The sequence below is a fragment of the Peromyscus maniculatus genome, chromosome 9, assembly GCF_049852395.1.
Source record: "Peromyscus maniculatus bairdii isolate BWxNUB_F1_BW_parent chromosome 9, HU_Pman_BW_mat_3.1, whole genome shotgun sequence".
Classification (NCBI taxonomy): domain Eukaryota; kingdom Metazoa; phylum Chordata; class Mammalia; order Rodentia; family Cricetidae; genus Peromyscus; species Peromyscus maniculatus.
This window is the reverse complement of record NC_134860.1, coordinates 59,886,472-59,908,455: the sequence shown is the minus strand read 5'-3', so window position 1 is coordinate 59,908,455 and position 21,984 is coordinate 59,886,472. Positions and strand designations below refer to the sequence as shown.

Genomic DNA, 21,984 nt, shown 5'->3' with positions numbered 1-21,984 from the left:
CATTTATTAACTGTCAATCTCAGTGTCTGTGCTACTGGTGTTACGTTCAGGAAGTAGGAAGTTGTCTCCTGTGCCAATGTGTTCAAGGCTGCTTCCTACTTTCTCTTCTGTCAGGTTCAGCATAACTGGATTTATGTTAAGGTCTTTGATCCACTTGGATTTGAGTTTTGTGAGGGGTGATAGATATAGATCTATTTGTTCTTCTACATTCAAACATCCAGTTATATCAGCACCATTTGTTGAAATGTTTCTTTTTTCCATTGTATAATTTTCACTTCTTTGTCAAAAATCAGGTGTTTGTAGGTGTGTGGATTTACATCAGGGTCTTCAATTTGATCCCATTAATCTACCTGTCTATTTTTAAAACAGTATCATGCTATATTTATTATTATAGCTCTATAGTGGAGCTTGAAGTCAGGGATGGTGATACCTCTGGAAGTTCCTTCATTGTACAGGATTTTTTTAGCTATAGTGGATTTTTTGTTTTTCCATATGAAGTTGGGTATTATTCTTTCCAGGTCTGTGAAGAACTGTATTGGTATTTTGATGGGGATTGCACTGAATCTGTAGATTATTTTGGCAAGATTGCCATTTTCACTATGTTAATCCTACTGATCCATGAGCATGGGAGATCTTTCCATTTTCTGATATCTTCTTCAGTTTCTTTCTTCAAAGACTTAAAGTTCTTGTCATTCAGGTCTTTCACTTGTTTGGTTAGAATTACCCCAAGATATTTTATATTATTTGTGGCTATTATAAAGGGTGTCCTTTCTCTGATTTCTTTCTCAGCCCATTTATCATTTGTATATAGAAGGGTTACTGATTTTTTTTTTTTAGTTAACCTTGTATTCCGCCATATTACTGAAGGTATTTATCAAGTGTAAGAGTTCCCTGGTAGAATTCTTGCGGTCATTTATGTATATTATCATATCTTTTGCAAATAGCAGAAGTTTGACTTCTTCCTTTCCAATTAGTGTCCCCTTGATCTCCTTTTGTTGCCTTCTTGCTCCAGCTAGAACTTTGAGTACTATATTGAATTGATATGCAAAGAGTGGACAGCCTTGTCTTATTCCTGATGTGAGTGGAATCACTTTGAGTTTCTCTCCATTTGATTTGATGTTGGCTGTCAGCTTGCTGTACATTTAGGTATGGTCCTTGTGTCTCTGACTTCTCCAGAATCTTTATCATGAAGGGGTGTTAGATTTTGTCAAAGGCTTTTTCAGCATCTAATGAGATGATCATGTGGGTTTTTTTCTTTCAGTTTGTTTATATGGTAGATTACATTGACAGATTTTTCCATGTTAAACCATCCCTGCATCTCTGGGATGAAGCCTACTTGTTCATGATGGGTGTTTGTTTGTTTGTTTAATGGTTCTTGGATTCATTTGCCAGTATTTTATTGAGTATTTTTGCATCAGTTTCATGAGGGATATTGGTCTGTAATTCTTTCTTTGTCACATCTTTGTGTGATTTGGGTATCAGGGTAACTGTGGCCTCATAAAAAGAGTTTGGCAATGTTCCTTCTGTTTCTATTGTGTGGAACAATTTGAGGAGTACTGTATTAGCTCTTCTTTGAAATTCTGCACTAAAACCATCTGGTCCTGGGCTTTTTATTTTTGTTTTTTGGTTTGGAGACTTTTAATGACTGTTTCTATTTCCTTAAGGGTTATAGGTCTATTTAAATTGTTTACTTGGTCTTGATTTAACTTTGGTTATATGGTACCTATCCTTAAAATTGTCCATTTCTTTTAGATTTTCCAATTTTGTGGAGTACATGTTTTTGAAGTATGACCTAATGATTCTCTAGATTTCCTTGTTGTCTGTTATTATGTTCCCCTTTTCATTTCTGATTTTGTTAATTTGGATTTTCTCTCTCTGCCTTTTGGTTAGTTTGGATAAGGGTTTGTCTATCTTGATTTTTATCAAAAAACCAACTCTGTTTCATTGATTCCTTGTATTGTTCTCTTTTTTTCTATTTCAGTGACTTCAGCCTGGAGTTTGACTATTTCTTGCCATCTACTCCTCCTGGGTAAGTCTGCTTCTTTTTGTTCTAGAGCTTTCAGGTATGCTGTTAAGTCACTAGTGTGAGATTTCTCCAAATTCTTTATGAAGGCACTTAGTGCTATAAAATTTCCTCTCAGCACTACTTTCATAGTGTCTCATAGGTTTACATACGTTGTACATTCATTTTCATTGAATTCTAGGAAGTCTTTAATTTCTTCTATATTTCTTCCTTGATCCAGTGGTGATCCAGTTGAGAGTTGTTCAGTTTCCATGAATTTGCAGGCTTTCTGTAGTTTGTTTTGTTGTTGAACTCTAACACATGGTGATCTGATAAGATATAGGGTATTATTACAATTTTTGTGTCTGTTGAGATTTGTTTTATGACTTTTTTGTGTTTGAGTGAAATGTTCTGTAGATGTCTAGTAAGTTCATTTGAGTCCTAACATCTGCTAGTACCCTTGTTTCTCTGTTAAGTTTCTGTCTGGCAGACCTGTCCATTGGTGAGAGTGGAATGTTGAAGTCTCCCACTATTAGTGTGTGGGGTTTGATGTGTAATTTAAGCTTTAGTAATGTTTCTTTTACAAATGTGGGTACTCTTGTATTTGAGGCATAGATGTTCAGAATTGAGACTTCATCTTGATTGATTTTTCCTTAGATTAACATGAAATATTCTTCTCTATTGCTTTTGATTAATTTTAGTTTGAAGTCTATTTTGTCAGGTATTAGGATAGCTCACCAGCTTGCTTCTTAGGTCCATTTGATGGGAAGATCTTTTCTCAACCCTTTACTCTGAGGTAATGTCTGTCTTTGAAGTTGGAGTGTGTTTCTTGTATGCAGTGGAAGGAAGGGTCCTGTTTTTGTATCCATTCTGTTAGCCTGTGTCTTTTTATCAGTGAATTAAGTCCATTAGTATTAAAAGATGTTAATGACTAGTGATTGTTAATTCCTATTTTTTGTTTGTTTGTTTGTTTTGGTGGTGGTGGTGGTGGTGGTGGTGGTGGCGGTAGTGTGTGTGTTTCCTTCCTTGGATTTTGTTGGTGTGAGATTATCTGTTGCCTGTGTTTTCATGGATGTATCTAACTTCCTTGGGTTGAGGTTTTCCTTCTAGTACCTTCTGTAGGGCTGGATTTGTGGGTAGATATTGTTTAAATCTGGTTTTGTCATGAAATATCTTGTTTTCTCTGTCTATGATGATTGAAAGTTTTGCTGGGCATAGTAGTCTAGTCTAGCATTCATGGTCCCTTAGTGTCTACAAAATGTCTGTTCAGGCTTTTAGAGTCTCAGTTTGTCTTCTATCAGGTCAGCATATGATCAAAGACTATTATGTTGAGGTCTTTGATCCATTTGGAGTTGAGTTTTGTGCAGGGTGATAAGTATGGATCTATTTGGATTCTTCTACAGGCAGCCATCCAGTTTGACCAGTGCTACTGATTGAAGAGGCCATCTTTTTTCCAGTGTGTATCTCTGGCTTCCCTATCAGTTATTCATAGGTATGTGAACTTGCGTCTGGATTTTCAGTTTGATTCCATTGATCAACATATCTGTTATTGTGCCAGTACCATGCTGATTTTATTCCTATGGCTCTGTAGTAAAATTTGAGATTGGGGATGGTGATACTTCCAGCAGTCCTTTTATTATTCAGGACTGTTTTTGCTATTCTGAGTTTTTTTTTATTTCCATATAAAGCTTGAAACTGTCCTTTCCAATTCTGTTAAGAACTGTGTTAGAATTTTTATGGAAATTGCATTGAATTCTATAGATTGCTTTTGAATAGGATTGTCATTTTCACTATATTAACACTACTAGTCCATGACACAGGAAATATTCCCATCCTCTGATATCTTATTTAATTTCTTTCTTTAATGTCTTAAAGTTTTTACTACACAAATCTTCCACTTGCTTGGTTATAATAAGGCCAAGATTTTTTTTTAAGACTATTGTGAAAAGTGTTGTTTCCCGCTTGTTTGTTTGTCAATCCATTAGTCATTCACATACAGGGAGGCTACCGATTTTCATGAGTTAATTTTGTGCCCTGCTGCTTTCCCAAAAGTGTTTATCAATTGTAAATGTTTCCTTGTGGATGTTTTAGAGTCGTTTATGTATACAATCACATCATCTGAAAATAAAGATATATTGACTTCTTCCTTTCCAGCTGATAACCCCTTGATCTCCTTCACTTGTCTGATCGCTCTAGCTAAGACTTCAAGTCCTATATTGAAAAGATATGGAGAGAGCGGATGAACCTTGTCTTGTTCCTGATTTTAGTGGTACTGAGGGGTACACTCAGGACAGCCCCAGTTCCAGTGGGTAAGGATCAGATGCTAGCGCCTGGTGATGTCATTAAGCTCGGAGGCTGCCTGGTACTGGTGGAAATAGAAGCACTGGAGGTGGTCCACCAGATGAGGTTGGCCAGTACTCCACACCACAGAAGTAAAGGGGAGTGAGCAGGCTGCCCAGGACCCCTGCCACCTGGGCCACAGTCTGCTGGGCCCAGTTCTCTGCCAGAGTTCACAGGGATGAAAGTCTGAGGACTGGGGCAGGGCCAGTGGGGGGGGGGGAGGGTGGAGCCCAAGAGTAGCCACCTGCAAGATGGAAGAAGGGAATTATGGATGGAGACAGAATAGTGGGAGTCTAGAGGCTCCTACCCATGCCCAGGTTATACCCAACTGACCTTAGGGGTCCTCCATCCTTCCCCAGTCTGCAGGCCAGCCCACACTACTACCTGCTGGTCCCGCCTCCACTCCTCTCTGTCATTAGGTCTTGTCCTCACACTCTACAGGCCAACAGTCTGTGCCCCTGCCCAAGCCCTGCCCACACTTCTATCTGCTGGCCCCACCCTTACCAGGCCACACCCAACTTCTGCCTGCTGGCCCAGTCCTTGCTCAGACCCCAACCCCACCTTTTATCTAAAGCCCAACCCTTATCACACTTGTCCCCACCCTCTATCTAGTGGCCCCGCCCTCTTTTCCCGCTAGCCCAATACCCAGAGTCTTGAGAAGCTGAGGGCAGAGTGAGGATGGGCTGTAGTCAGGTACATAGGCTCGCCATGTTTGTGTATCAGTGGACACGGGAACCCCTGTGGGGGGAGGCAGTGGAGGCTGCAGAGGCGGTGGTCTTCCCAGAGCAGGGACCCCATGACCAGGCCCCCTGCCCCATGGGACTATCCCACCTAGGGTGCATACGCACTGCTGGATCTCGCGAGCCTCATTACAGCTGGCCTTTATGCGCAGCTTCTCCACACATTGACCAAACACAGGTAAGCCTGCAGGTGCCGCTGGGTCACCGCCAGCTGCAGTAGGCACAACTCCACCAGCACAGAGGTACAAGGAGTTGAAGGCCCCGTCGGATGGCCTGCAATAAGAGCCAAGCAGGAAGAAAGTGTGGGTGAGCCAGAATCTTTTCAGCTCATTCCCAGTCTCAGATACCCCAGGCCCCACGGTGCCCTCACATAGGCACAGAAAGAAAAGTCACATTCCCCATGGGTGTCTGGTACAGGAAGTCCCAGGTGACAGGTTTTGACCAGAGCCACATGGAGGACAGGAAGCTCGTGTGCAGGAGCAGCCTGAGGACGATCACCGTGGTAGGGCCAGGCTCCTAATCCCAAGCCTCCACACCAGTCTCCATCCCATCCCAGGAGGCCAGGCTAACTGCAGCCTTGGGCCTGTCTGCAAACAGGGTCAGTGCATCCAGAGCTAGTTCATTTGGCCCAGGAAAAATAAGGAAGATGCCGAGGAAGGGGCCTAGCACAGCCAGCCCAAGGTGGATGGCCAGCTTGACCACACGGAGTGTGGGGAGAAGAGAAGTTTTCAGGGAACCCACAATTGGTCATAGTTCAGCTTGGGGACCTCTGGTTGCTCCCCTCTACCTGCACCATCCCCCTAAGATCCAGTCCCCAGGATTCATGCCCAGTCCCAACCCTGCTTCTTCAAAACAGGCTTTAGGTTCTGGGTCATGCTGGCCAGGCCTGGAGAAAGGAGAGGACCAAGTGTGTGGATTGCTAGGGCTTCTGGGGTTAGACTGGCTGGCTGTAGTGATTTGAAAGAAAAATGGTCCCCAAAGGGAGGTCATTAGGAGGTATGGCTTTGTTGGAGTGGGTGTGGTCTTGTCAGAGGAAGTGCATCACTGTGGAGGTGGGCTTTGTGCTCAAGCCACACCCAATGTCTCAGACTACTTCCTGTTGTCTGCACAAGATGTAGAAGTCTCAGTTTCTCTCCAGCACCATGTCTGCCAGCATGCCACCATGTCCCACCATGATGATAATGAACTAAACCTCTGAAACTGTAAGCCACCCAATTAAATGTTTCCATTTGCTTCTATGAGCAAGGGGCATCAAGATCATGGTGGGGAAACCTACAGATACAACCAAACCAAACTAGTGAGAACTTAGAAAATTTAGACCCACACTTGTGGAGCCTCCACAGGACTGGACTAGGCCCTCTGCATATGCGAGACAGTTGTGTAGCTTGATTTGCTCAAGGGGCCCCCTGGCAGCAAGATCAGGATCCATCCCTGGTGCATGAGCCGGCTTTTTGGAGCCCACTACCTATAGTGGGACACCTTGCACAGGCTTGAGGTAGGGGTGGAAGTGGAGGTGGTTGGGGAAGGGGGAGAGGGTGGGGGAATGGAAGAGGTTTTGACTGCCTCTACCAAATGGACCAGGCTCTGCTGACTCCCCATGGGAGGCCTTACCTTCTTGTAGGAGGGAATGGGGGGTGGGGGGGAAGACTGGAAGGGTAGGAGAAGGGAAGAGAGGGAATCTGTGATTGGTATGTAAATGAATAAAAAAAAATTCTTAATTAAAGAAAAAAGAGTTGCCATGGTCATGGTGCCTCTTCACAGCAACAGAAACCCTAACTAACACAGAAGTATACAGAGAGAAGGCCAGAGTGAGCAGGCACCATAACACTAAGCTATGTTGGTCTCCTGGGCTGGGCCCAACATAAAAGGCCTCTGCGAAGAGGTACACATCAACGGAGCACATGGAAAAGTTCACTGAGTGCAAGGCAAAGTCTACAAGCCATTCATAGTCCACAAAGAATTGCAGGACCAAAAGGACAGGAGCTCAGCTGCAGACTCCAGGCTCACCTGACTCACAGCCTCCCTGGGCGGGATGACCACAGCAGCTGGGGAGGGCATCCACAGAAGTGAGGGGACAGGTCTCCAGCTGGAAAGGGGCATCTCAAGGCACCTTAGACAATGGCTTCTCATCATGAAGGCCATCTACCCAGCCTGGCACATGGGGACAGGAAAGGTGAGTTAGAGCAATCTCCTCTGGGCTTCACAGAGAGCCCAGATGGTACTGACTTGGGAAAGAAGCAACATTAGGTGTGGGGGAAGCCTAGGCGCAGGGCCAGCTCAGAGCAAATAACCAGAAATACAAGATGCTAACTACAGCCAACAACACAGCATGGGCCGGCAGGCCATGTCTCCCAGCCTGGAACCTGTGGACAGGAGGGCAGAGCCCTGCCTGGGCCCTGTGGGGTCAAAGTAGGAACCGATCACCACTCCTTCTTGCCTCTGGGCCTCGGTTTCCCTGCCAGAGCCACGATTCCTCCTCTGACAGGTGTTTGTATCAGAACAGACTGAGGGTGAAGAAAAGTCAGGAAAGGCTGTCCCTGGGATGTGAGGCAAAGAACACGAATCTGGTTTTGAGAATGATCTTTTTCTGTGTTCTTGGATTCTATTTGCAAGTATTTTGTTGAGAATTTTTGCATGTTCATAAGGGAAATTGGTCAGTAACTCTCTTTCGTTGTTGGATCTTTATGTGGTTTGGGTATCAGGGTAACTGAGGCCTCACAAAAAGAATTGGACGATGTTCCTTCTATTTCTGTTGTGTGGAATAATTTGAGGAGTATTGGAGTTAACTGTTCTTTGAAAGTCTTGTAGAATTCTGGGCTAAATCCACCTGTCTCTGGGCATTTTTTAGTTATGAGACTTTATTACTGCTTCTATTTCACTATGGGATTATAGGTGTGTTTAAACTACTTATCTGGTCTTGATGTAACTTTAGTGGGTGGTCTATATTGAGAAAATTATCCATTTCTTTTAGATTTTCCAATTTAATGGAGTACAGGTTTTTAAAGCACATCCTTATGATTCTCTGGATTTTCTCCATGTCTGTTATTATGTCCCTCTTTTTGTCTTCAATTTTATTCACTTGAATCTTCTCTCTCCACCTTTTAGTTAATTTTCATATGGGTTTGTCAACCTTATTGAGTTTCTCAAAGAATCAACTCTTTGTTTCACTGATTCTTCTTTTTGTTTGTTTGTTTGTTTTGTTTTGTTTTGTTTTGTTTTCGAGACAGGGTTTCTCTGTGTAGCTTTGAGCCTTTCCTGGAGCTCACTCTGCAGCCCAGGCTGGCCTTGAACTCAGAGATCCGCCTGGCTCTGCCTCCAGAGTGCTGGGATTAAAGGCTTGTGCCACCACCGCCCAGCTGTCTCACTGATTCTTTATATTTTTTGTTTGTTGATTTTCATTTTATTGATTTTAGCACCGAGTTTGATTATTTCTTCCCATCTGCTTCTTCTGGGTGTGACTTTTTTTTGTTCTAGAACTTTCAGGTGTGCTGTTAAGTTGTTTTTGTTTTGTTTGTTTTTATGTAGGCACTTGGTGCTATGAACTAGTCTTTTAGAACTGCTTTCATTATGCCCCATTATTTTGGGTATGACATGTTTTCATCTTCATTCAATTCTAGGAAGTCTTTAGTTTTCTAGTTTCTGTCTTGACCCATTTTTCATTCGGTAGTGAGTTGTTCAGTTGCCATGATTTTGTAGGTTTTCTGTTGTTTCTGTTGTTGTTGTTGTTGTTGTTGTTGTTATTGTTGTTGAAATCCAGCTTTAATCTGTGGAGGTCTGATAGTGTAAAAGAATTTCTAAAATGGTCTTATTAAATAAAAAACATGGAGCCAAATATAGGGGTGAAAGCCTTAGATTAGGGAAATAGGGAAAGCTGCCAGCCAAACTTACCTCACCAACTCTGTAGCTTCCAAATGCGAGTTACTTCCTATCTACCCAAGCCTTTATTGCCTTGCTGTTCTGCCCTCTCATTGGCTCTCTTAGCCCAACTACCTCACTTCCTCTTCCTACACAGCTGTTACTTTCTGTCTGTCTGTCTGTACAGACCTCCAGGTCTCTATGGTTGATACTGGGATTAAAGGTGTGTGTTACCAAGCTTGGTTCTGTTCCTTAATCCTCCTAAGGGATTAAGGGCATGTGCTGCCTGACTTTTGTTTATTTAAAATGGCTGGCCTTCCCCCCCAACCCCCATCTCCAAGTAAGCTTTATTTATTAACACACAAATTAAATATCACCACATTTCCCCTTTTTTGTCTCATAAATTTTTTAAAGTTATAAAGTAATTCTAGATACTGGTATCTGATCTTGTGTTTGTTGGGTGGATGCCTGGTGTCCTCTGTATGAGCACACAACAGAGGTATATGCATGTCAGTGCCACAATACATGTCACAGCAAAGTTATCTAGCCTTGGAGTTAATTTCTGAGCAGTTTCTGCTGCCAGGACCACCGGTCCTTTCTTTGGATTCTGACTTAGTTCTTAAGCTTTTTTCTTTTAACTCATACTTTAATTCCTTTTTCTTATATGTCCTTTATTTTCCTCTTCATTCTTTTAGTAGAACAAACTACCACCAACAATTAAAACAACAGAGGATTCACCCTGGGATTAGTAGTTATGTGCAATATTAAGCATTTCACCCGCAGTTTTGTGCCCAGCTCTATGAAATAATTGTTTTTATTCACTCTTTAAAGATAAATAAATGGAAGCATAGCAACACAGGGAGAAAGATGTAATTCTCTTAGGTAAATCTAGATTTGGAAATTATATGAATATGAAAGACATTATTAAAATAGAAACTTCTGTATGCTATATATCACTAAAGGCTGCTAAGAGCCATCAAAGGTCTGGAGCACCTGAATGATTGGATTGGAAAGAATTTATATTATTCTTATATTAATTCCTTATGAATATACATATATATAAATTCTAATTTATATCACAGCCACTTTTTGTTTTGTTTTATTTTTGTAGCAATTGAAAATCTGATTTATACAGAAAAAAATTAAAAAGTTTTAAAGTACCCAAAACAACTTCTAAAAAAAAAACAAAACGAAGCCGGGCAGTGGTAGCGCACGCCTTTAATCCCAGCACTCAGGAGGCAGAGCCAGGCAGATCTCTGTGAGTTCGAGGCCAGCCTGGACTACCAAGTGAGTTCCAGGAAAAGGCGCAAAGCTACACAGAGAAATCCTGTCTCGAAAAACCAAAAAAAAAAAAACGAGAAAGATCATGCTATCCAATTCTGACTAATTAGAAAGTAATGGTGGTATGAAGAGGGGCAAATATATTCAGAGATATGAAGGGAAAAGAAATCCATGTCTGTATGGTCAGGAGATTTTTGGCAAAATTTTAAAAGCAATTCACTAAAAATATAGTCATTTTAGTAAATATATTCAGAGATATGAAGGGAAAAGAAATCCATATGTGCATGGTAGGAGATTTTTGGCAAAAGTTTAAAAGCAATTCACTAAAAATATAGTCATTTAGCAATTGGTGGTAGAACTACTGGATATCCATAGGTGAAAGAGATAAAAGAAAGAATAAAAAAAAAAAAACCTTGGTTTAAAGTCTAGTAACAGATAGAAGCCTAAGTGGACAATAGACCTAGGTGCAAAAATCTAATAATAAAACTTTCTAGAAGGAAATCTAACAAGATTTTTGTGGCATTGTATGAGGCAAGCATTTATAAATATCACACCCAATGCATACTTCATAAAAGAGAAATTTCCAAGGCCCAGAGAACATCTCAGAAGCGGGTGAGAAAGAATATAAGAGCTGAGGATGGTTAGGCATGCAGCAAAAAAAGCTGCCATGGTGTAGCTGCTGTACTCGGGAACTCACTGACCATGTGCTTATCTGCACAAGATCTTCCTAGGATTGGGCCCCTCAACATTCTATCATGGATGCTGGGGGGAGGAGGGCATGAGGCCATCCTTTTATGAAAAAGTATTGGGAGTTAATGATTGTTGGAGGTGGGTGTCATTTTATTTGGTGGTACAACTGCAGATAACCTGTCCTTGCTCCCACAAATAACCTCCCCACTCCCGCTTAGACAGAAAACCTCTAATTGAACTCAGTAGAGTGACCACACACACAATAAAAGGCATGGAAGTATGAGGGAGACATGTTGAGAAGAAAAGTTACAACAGAAGCGGGGAGGGAGAAAAGGAACTACACTTGTCCTGACTGGTCCAGACCAGAACTGAAGAGTTTGTCCCAGACTTGACTGGTTTGGAGCAGGCCAGACTATGCTAGACTGGTTTTGACTGGTTTTGACCAGACTTGAATGGACTTGACTGGTTTTTTTGTTTTTGTTTTATTTTGTTTTTTGGTTTTGTTTTTTGGTTTTGTTTTTTGGTTTTGTTTTTTGGTTTGGTGTGTGTGTGTGTGTGTGTGTGTGTGTGTGTGTGTGTGTGTGTGTGTGTGTGGTTTTGCTGGACAGGACTAGACTTGATCAGTTCAAACTAAGCTTGACTGGTTTGAACCAGACTTGACCTGTTTAGACTTAAGCATTTTGCCCACTGATGTATCTCCTCAGCCCAGCATGCTTTTCTCCCCCTCCCTCTCCCTCCAGGAAAGAAAAGCTAATATGTTACCCGCCTAAGAAAATCCGTATGTTCATCTTGACGTGTATTTTACAATTTATCTCAAATCCTCAGTGTTTATAACTGCTGTCAGAAACACAGTGGTTTACCCAGGCTAAGACCACCTGCCTGGAAGCCACATGAAATGCAGAATCCTCCTGGCTGTGACTCCCACCATCGCCATCACCTCCCTTTCCCAAAATGATAGGAGTCTATTCATCTTCATGGTGGAATCGTACTCTAACACTGAGCAGACACTTGTCAAAAGCACAAATGGCCAATGAATGTATGGGGGGGGGGGACCTCAGCATCTTCAGCCAGCAAACAACAGAGATCAGAGCTACACAGATCCTGTCACACCCAAGCCACAGTAGCTACCACCAAGAATTCAAGACATAATAAGTCCTGGTAAGAAGGCAGGGGAAGGGGCCCTTCTGCAGCCTTGGTAGGGACGAGAGTTAGTGAAGCCACTACTGAAATCAGTAGACAGGCTTCTTGAAGACTGAGAGTAGAAACAACACATGATCCAGCTCTAGCACTAATTTTTTGTATTAATAGTTTTCACAAGAAGATTCAGAGAGGCCAGAGGATGTCAGAGAACTTGAGGTGAAGAGTGAGGTGAAAATGCAGAAGGGTGGAGTCTCCAAAGACAACTTCAGTTTGCACTGGACCAAGTTCGAGAAAGCCAAAAGGGGCTCTGCTTAACATAGGACAGAGCCGTGCGACTGTGCTGGGTAGCGGCTATTTGTCCCTCTGCCCTAGAGCTGAGCATTCCTCTCCAAGTGCACAGCTTCATTAGGCTTCCCTTTGGAATCAACCAATGGGGTGTCCTGCAGAAGACTGGGAGCTTCCCCAAGACCTCTCCAGGATACATTTATGGGAGTTTGTTGAATTCCTCCACCAAAGGCCTCTCCCAAAACTTTCCCTAGGCTCTGTCCAACATCCCCTCAACTCCCTCCTGTCCTCTGGCTTAGCACTGCTAAGGGCTCCCAGGTCATGTACCACACCGTCCCCAGTCGCCTTTCCTAAATTCTCAGCATGCTTTGTAAAGGTTATTTATTAAATTCTTTACAGCATAAGTGAACCATCTATTTACTTCCAAGATCCTAAAAGACCAAACACTAGAGGAAAGAACTATAGCAGTTCCTTAGAAGTAAAGGATGGCATAGAACCAGGCACCATCCAGAAAAGAACAATTGAAGAACCTCTGTTAAAACAACAGCTCATACACCCCGTCCACATGTCTGCCCAGTGCAGTGCTTACAACACCAACTGAGCATGTGTCGATGCCAACTCCACTGTGGAGGCAAGAACCCTGAGATTCTGAAGTCATGGAACACCACAGAGGTCTCTCCGTCTTTGAGCTATCAATCCTCTGACCTTCCCTCCCCAGCCTGACCTGACCCTCTCAGACCATACACGCTTGAGATACATTCTGGGGCATCCAGAATGTTCTTAAGGTCCTTGAAGCCGGGAAGGGAGTGATAATGCCGGCTTCCCTCTTGGTTAGATTCCAGGGCTAGAGAAGTTGTCCCTGGCCAACTTAGCTGGTTTGGAGACCTTGGCTGTCTGGTGACTACTCCTGCATTTATCTTAAGGAAACAATGTTGAAGAAACTACAATACAAACTAGGAGTGGTTGAATGTATAGATCAGTTAAATATCCCTTAAATGTCATCCTATGATGCCTCAGTGAGTTCCACATTTCAGTTTGTGAAACTCATGATACAGAATGAGAGCTGGAGGACTCGGGCCCTGGGGACCGAGCTGAGCTTCTGGAAGAAGGAGTTGTTCATAGTGGCCTTAGGCAAGCTGAGTTAAGTTTTCCTCCATTTACTCATTGGTACAGTAGGCTTACTAGAGGTGAATAAGCCATAAATAAGCCAGTACATTTTAGTGACTTGGCACAGAGCCTGAGTCACCATGATCACCCAATGAAATGTAGCTAATATTAATACCCAGACTTACAGTCACAGCAAAGTTTCACCTTGATGTACATGGTATATAAATATTTAAAATCTTCAAAATCTCCTTTAGACAACCAATTACAATTTTACAAAGAAGTGGAAACAACTAATCCCTTAGTGTGTCCCACAAAGTTCCCATTTAGACACATGGACAAAATAGGAGAGACAATGAATGAGGACATCCAGGACTGGACATGTAGCTCAGGGACAAAGTACTTGGCCTAGCATCCGTGAGGCCCCAGGTTCAATTCCCAATACAAAGAAAACAAAACAAACAAACAAACAAAAAAAACATTCCAGAAGTTTCTGGCCATCCAAATAAACCACGACATTTCATAAACTAGACCCCACACCACTGAGTATAAATCATGACAGAAGCTCTGTGTTCAGCACATACAGCTGTCCTCACACATGGCTCTGGCCTTGCCACCCTATGTGAGCTCCTTCTGCAGATGAAATTGCTCTCACACAAAATTTTGCATCCAGAATTCATGGAAGGCATTCTATAAATATTTGTGGATTGACTGATTTTTACCAGAGATGGAAATAGTTCAGTAGTATTTGGTCGCCTTCTACACACACATCAGAGATTCTTCCTTTCAAAGGCTGTTTAATCTTTTAACTATTTTATCTAGAAATCCTATTAATTCTTTGGAGGACTTACCCTAGGGACATCAAAGTCAAGATCTCTGAGTTTTTCTGAAAAAAAAAAATAAGAATTATGTCACCGTGGTTGGAGTTTTATGCATATGGTCTCGCAAATGGACCTATGCCCCCAAACCTAAGATTCAGTACACTTGTGACAAATATTACCAGTCATAAAAAGTCATAATCTAAACCACAATGATTTCAGGCATCCCAGGGCTCCCATCAAATAAGCTTTGATGGGTCTGAGAAGAAAGCACTGGGTTTTCCTTTCAAGTGCTAAAGAGTCTGAGTGTGTGTGGTACACAGGGGTAATCTGAGAACTTGTGAATCTGAGGCAGGAGAATGAGGAGAGTTCTCACAAAACAAAGTCAAAAGAACTTCAATGACCCTGAAGACAGATATTTGATCTTTCCTTCATGGTACCAATCCTGGCGTTACCAGTATGTACATCCCTAACTACTTGACAAACTATCTTTACAAATACATTTTCAGTCCCCCAACAGCACATGACTGAGGCTGGATGACCTTGGGTACTCCCACTGGTCTGAGGCATTGGTACAAAAAAGGCAGCATCTGTGTGTTGCTGCCTCAGACCCTATGAACCTCTGGCCTGGGTGCCAGCAAATCTAGCATCATGCAGACAATTGGAAAGCAGGCCATGATTGAAAAACCTGCCTACCACTGTCTAGGCTTCAGCAGCTACAACTCACATGAAGAGTCAGTCTCCTGCTGTAGTGTCACTCAGTAGGCACACCCCTGGCCCTCATCTGTCCCGGTCACTGAGGAAGAGCAGGTGGGCTCCAGCTCTCGTTCAGTCAGTCACTGCTTCGTGAACTTGTACCCTGCCACTGGAGATTGGAAATATCCAAACTTTGTAGCAATGGTAAGGAAGGCAGAAGCCGCAGATCCCCGGGGCTGAAGGAAAGGTCGCAGGAAGACCTTTCTGTCACCAGTCTCCCTGTGCTTTCTTAGGCCCAGCAAATTTAAAGCCTGTCTCTCTCCGGCTGAAGTTCTCAGGAGAACAGTGGGTAGGCAGCTGCCCAGGAGACTAGAGAGCTTACTGCATAAGATACATGGCAGTGAGTCCAAGGAAAGGACAGGAAACCCTCAGAAGAAGGTGTGTAATATTTTTGTTGATATCAAGCCATGATTTTGTAAGCGGGAAGAAAGACACACATGAAAGTCCATTTAATGCTTGGCAAGAGGAAAGAGGAGGGGAAAAAAAAAAGAAAAAACCCACAATTTCTGTGTTCAGTGCAAACTCACTTCAAGGAGGCTATAGATCACATTACCAGCCCGTGACATGTGGAGATTGGCCTAGCATCAGGCTAAGGCAGTAACTAAGATTCCACTGCTGCTGGACCAAGATGGAGCCCAATAAACCACACAGAAAGTGATCCTGTTTGCTGAGTTTTTCGGTTGCAACAGCTGCTGATACAGCTAGGAGAATTTTAATATGTATACACAGGCCTGCTGTGTAACCACTTCAGATACTGTGGGACGGGGGGGGGGTCCCCCTTCCTTAAATCCTTTTAGGAGAAACTGGGAGAATGGTGTGGTGTGTGTACAAGGGAGTATCACACAAGCCCCAGAGCTGGAACCTTGGAGGAGGGCTCATAGGAGGAAGGAAATGTCTAATATATGATCAATTAATGATGCACTTTCATAATTTAAGAAGAATGGGCTTTTCAAAAGTATAGGTAACCATCTATTCCCGGCACTGCAAGATAAACAACCACCATAAAACATATGATCGTGACAACTCTGGTTTTCAGATGAATTTGACATTATCCAATGTGTGTGCAGTTTCCAAAGAAGAGAATATAGGAGTGGGCTTATGATGTTGGCTTGTGCCCTTGGTAGTAAATAAGATCTAAGCTGTGCTGGTACAAGGATTGTCACCACCCAGCAGTCCAGACAAGGACATATCTTTGGGCTGGAACAGGGTGTGAAAACATCTGAGTTGAGCCCGTGAGTGGGAAATGCATCACATGAACCACCACAGTCCATCAGCTTTACTCCATCTCGCTTTACTCCAAATTCAAACAGTCCAGTCACTGGCCTGATCCTGTAAGGCCAGTTAGTTCCTGATACCTGATATCCAACTCTATCTCTTCCAGTTCTGATCGAGAAGTCGGAAGTCAGGATAATGGTGGGTGAGAGTGCAGGATATGATGAGGAAGACAAGGAGAACTAATGGCCTTCCACAGTCAGTAAGCAGGATTCTAGTGGTCCTTTGGTTTATTGCTGTTACCATAACAAATCACCACAGACAAGGTGGCTTCAACCACAAAAACGTCCTTTCTCACAGTTGGGCAGTCTGGAATTCTGAGACCAAGGTGTCAGCAGAGTTAATGTCTCCCAAGTCCTCCCTCTCTGGATTGCACATGGCCATCTTCCCCTTGTCCTCACATGACCTTTCCTCTGAATTTGTGTCTTAGTCTCATACTTTTGTAAGCATGACAGTCATATTCGATTAGGGCCTACCATATGAGCCAATGTACCTTTATCCCTCCCACAAAGGCCTTATCTCTAAATATAGTTACATTCTGAGGGGGTGGGGACATAGTTCAGTCCACACACACAAAAAGAGATATCTGATTAAAATATATATGTATAGTACTGGCCCACAAAACCTGTCTTCCTACAAAACTATACACACACACATAGAAACTATCATGTCATGATATCATGTGTGTGTGGGATTACATTTATGTTCACATTTATGTATTTAATATTGCCTCACTAAACTTTTTCCATATAAAAACTTCTTTAGTCAGACTTCATGTATATATACTGACCATGTAGGATTTTTCTTCTTATTCTTTAAACAGTCTGGCAATTATTTCCATAGCATTTACACCTTATGAAGTATTAAAGTCTGCTCTGGATGGTGGCTGGCCAAGAGAGGAACAGCCACAGCATTTACAGTGTATGAAGTATTAAAGTCTGCTCTGGATGGTGGTTGACCAAAAGAAACAGAAGTCAGGTATTGACTATCAGATGGATGTTGGAAGCCATGTACCTAATTTTTTTAAATAAACCCTGAGAAAATATAGAATGTGATTATAATAACTAAAACTATTACATTGAAAGCATAGAAAATATTGCCAGATCTCATGACACCAACCTATCATCCTTGCTAAATGGGAGGCTAACTCAGAAGGACCAGAGTCAAGGACAGCCTGGGTAAGTCAGGGAAACCCTGTCTCAAAAAAAAAATTTTTTTTTAATTTAGCAGGGTTGGGTGGTTGCATACAGTTCAGTAGTTAGAGCCCTTGCCTGGAGGCCTGAGAAAGCCCTGATTTTAATCTCCAGCATAAAAATAACAACAAAAATCATGCAAGGAATGAGAGACAGCTCCATCTAGTTAAGTGGTTAGGAGCACTGGCTGCTCTTCCAGAGAACTTGTGTTCGGTTCCAGGACCCATATGGTGGCTCACAACCATTTGTAACTCCAATCCCAGAAGTTCTAACGTCCTCTTCTGGCTTCTTCAGGTACTACACATATGTAGTATACATATATACATGCAGGCAAAGCGCCCATACACATAAAATAAAGATTGAAAAAAACATACACACATGTAAAACACATACTAATATAAATAAGCACCATGGTTTGAAGAAAAGCTTAAAACATAACAGTCAATTTGCTGCTGGTTTTGTCATCTGTATTTGGGTTTGTTTTTATTCCTTTTTATTTATTTATTTTATTTTTTATGCTTGGTTTCTGACATCTATCATGAAAAAACTTTGAACTTAAAGGAAAGCTGAAGGACAGTGATGCCTAGGTGTTGCCCCTTTATATCCAGAATCTGTTGGCATCTTCCTGAGTCAACTATCTCACACTGGGCTTAGAGATGAATAACAGTCATGTTCTGGTCCTGCTTGAGAAGGTGGATAATTATCCCAACCATATTCACATTTTTCCAGTTGTCTGAAGGACACCTTTGATGTCTGTGTTTTGTTCCGTTTTAGAACCAGCCCCTAATCGCAGCTGGAAAGTGGCTTGCAATGAACGACCTTCAGTCTCCTCTAACCCCAGTCAGCTATGCTCCATCCTCCCCTCCTGCCCCTGTGACACTGGCTCTTTCCTAGGCTTGCATGGATGTGTTTCCTGTGCTATTATTTAGTTTTTCTCTATTTCCTGCATGGATGTTTTAAATTAAACCTGGGGCAGTGTGAAAAAAAAGTCATCATTAAATGTTATTAAGCAAACAAAATGAAAAAGAGAACTGAACGTTGTTTCACATGGTAACACATTGGCATCTCTGCACTCAATGGGCTAAGGAAAGTCAGAGGGTCTTAGTGAGTTTCAGGTGCAAGAAAAAAACATTAAGGTGGGAAATTTAGGATTTATGTGGAAGGGAGAGGCAGGAGGATTCAGGCCAGCCTAGGTTACAGAGCAAGAACCTATCTCCAAAGTATCAGGAATATAAAATAATGAAAGTAAACTCTCATAGAACGAAGAGCTGAGTTGGAGCCATGCCCTCAGGAGCATGGGGGGCTTTGCCTGTGAGCAGAAAAGCATCCAGACTATGCAAGAGTAATTGTCCCCAAGGTTGCTGCATGGGGGATGAGACCCCACTGCCAAACCCTAGATCTTCTAGAGATGGGCTCCAGGTCCAGCTCAGCTCCCCAGAGCATCGGCCAGGCTGTTATCCCTAGGATCATCTATGAGGCGGGGAGTCACACACCGTTTTGAAGATGCTTTCCCATTCCAGGAGTCAGGAAGTGGCCTTGTGTTTGGGTTTTATCGCTGGGTATTGCTTTTTTTCCTCTTCTTTCCACTTAATTACCTAGTGTTCCTCACTGTCTCATTCAGTCAGGCTCAAATGTGAAATTGTGTGACTTCCTGCACCCTGCTTCATTCAGAGGATAGCTTCTCTGTTCCCCATCTACATGTATCTTAAAACCAACAAGGAGAAATGTCTCCACAGCCCCAGTTTTGAAAGAGAAGCCAAAGCAAAGTCCCTGACTAGCAAAAATGCCTCCATCAAACCTTCCAATATTGTCACTCAAGAGAGGGAGATGGGGCAGACATCCTGGAAAAGCCACCAGGCAGGTGCTGACAGGCAAGTGAGGGTCTAGGTTTTTGCACCATTGCAGACACAACCCTGCTGGCAAGTGACAGCATCTGTCTTAACCAGAGTGCCTCGCCATGTGAACATTCTGGAAAAGATAGAGGCTGGGCCACAAACCCTGCCATTCTTGACCCAGGACAAACTGCAGCCCCTCGAAAAGAAGAAAAATACATGCTCACTGGAGTGACTGTTCACCATCCTTCAGAAGAAACAGGATTTGCAAGTGTGAGACCTTTAACTTTCTGAGGCATTTTGAGGTGTGTCTACTACTAGCAAAAGAAAATCTCCAAGCAGAGCCTTCAGAAATGCTTTCAAACAAAGACGCACCATTATCCCCTCTTCTCACACACGAGATCATCTGTCTCTAGCAACAGGCTCACCCCTCCCAAGCTGTCAACACTCCTATAGCTCTTACAGCCTTAGCTCTCTTCTTGCCCATTGCTAACCTGTTAGGAAAGAAAAATCACAGAATAAAACCTTTGGGGACCAATTCAAATACTTGCAAGCCCAGCCATTTGTTTAAAAAAGAAAAGGGGGGAAAAAAATCAACCTGAAATGAATGTGTCCTGGCTTGACGTCTCCCTAGATGCTTTTTTCCAGACATGGCGGTTACCTGATCACAACACTTTCTGGAGAAGGAATGTGAACCAGCTGAAATGCTAGCAGCCCCGGGGTGGTTGCTGTCACCAATCAGAACAGACCTAGGAAGGCAAGAGAGCTTCGGGAAAGTCACGAGAAGCAGAGGTTTCCGAAGCACGCGCTGGCTCTGCAGCTGGAAAAGCTTGCCAGCCCTGTGGGCGGGGCTCCTGCACAGCATGTCATTTGAACATGTGGTTTGTGGTGCTTCCCTGAGTTTCCATGTCTCTACCTGGAAGGAAAAGGCTCCAAGGGCCTGCTGAGCTGCCAAACACTGGAGTCCAGACAGAATCCTGGTTCTTCATTTACTAAACCACACTCTATGGTTTATTTTGCTGTCCACGCTAGCTCTCTTGGATTTAAAAGATCAAGCAGCCACCGTTGTAAGCAATGTAGAACTATAATTTTTTTTTTTTAAATAAGAGCGCTCAAGTTGGAAAGCAATTTGTTCAAAGGCCATCTTTCACCTACCTGTTTTTGCTCAGTGCTTGTCATGTAATAATCTGTAAGTAGCTGTGACTCTCCTGATGCTGCAAGACAAGAGATGTTTGATTTGATGACCAAGAGGAGAGGGGTGAACTCTAGAAATGTATCAAGAGGGAAAGGGGCACTGTGAGGTCATAAGAGAAAAGGTCACCAGCATGACTGACTGAGATCTCCCTGTGCCGCTCTCGCAGAGCTACACGTTTAGGTCAAGAAAACTCCACTTGCCACAAAACCAGTCACACTTAGATTTGAAGAATCGTGTTGTCCATGGGATTAGACTTTGCCAACTGCTTGCTTGCCTGTTGTACACCTTTCTTCTTATGTCTCATATGTTCCTTCAACATTTCCCATAATCCTGAAGTGCATTCTTAGGAAGTTTCTTTAGTGAGGAGCATAGGGAAGTAAAGCTGCCCAGCTTTTGTGCTCGGGATTGTCTTTAACTTTCATATTATGAAGATAGGTTTCCTGGGTGCAGAGACCTCTGATTGACAGTTTTGTTCAGTATTTGTCTCCTTACAGGAGTGGATATTTAGAGTATGTTGTTTTGTTTTGAAGAAAGCATCTTTTTCTGCATGTAAAGACCTTTTAGGTTAAAAAAAAAAAGTGGGGGTGGAGTCAGGCTTCATATGCTCAGACTGGTGTTACTAGGGCAAATCCAAAAGAGGTGGGTCTCCCTCATAGGAAAATGGGGGAATTCCACATTTCCAAGAGTTGACTAGATAAGAAATACTATACATTGACAAATGAGATTAAAGGGGTTAAGATGAACAGAGAACTTCTGAAAACGTGATAGAATATGAAATGGAGGATCCTGTCAAAATTGGCCTATATGATTCTTAAAATATTTAATTATTTCATTGCATAGAAAACAGTTAACTTTAGCCATAAGAGCAGCCTGACCTTTGGCCTCTGCTGTGAGTTAGTAATGTCTCAGATCCCGACATGTCCACCTGAGAGGGACTTGTTGGTCTAGATTTATAGAGCCCCTTGCCTTGAGTCACTCCATTTTGGAAACAAATGCTGAGGGAGAATGATTCCACATTTTGACTCTTCATGTGAACAGCCAGCATCTGCTCAGCAGGATAAGTGACCTCTGACCTCTTTATGCTTAATAAAAAATAAATAAAACATCACCTGAGAGCTGACAGACATTCTAGAACAACAAATGATACAGTCCCTCACCCAGGACACATAAAAGGAGAGACACCTAGACGGTAGGACAGCACAGGCACACTTGGTCACAGGGCCATGATGTGGTATGTGTCACGGCCTCTGCCCTGGAGATCACCAAGTAAGTGACTCTCAGGGGCTCAGCTCATAGTGTGACTCTCTCTGTCTCAGGTGCTGCCTACTCTGAAGACCCCTTCTGGACCCCTTGCCTCCACGTCACCACCGTTCTTTACCTCGGGGTCGGACTGCGTGCTCTGACTCTGCCTTTGTATTGACTCTTTGCAGTGCATTCTTAAATCCCATGACCCCTTTGTCCTCTTTCGGCATCTCTGTAGC

At 42.8% G+C, this 21,984-nt stretch overlaps 1 pseudogene; it reads right to left on the bottom strand.

Moving 5' to 3' along the window:
* Window positions 1-4,946: 4,946 nt before the first annotated feature.
* On the bottom strand, window positions 4,947-21,975 carry LOC102903122 (transmembrane protein 161A-like; annotated as a pseudogene).
* Between the last annotated feature and the right edge of the window lie 9 nt (window positions 21,976-21,984).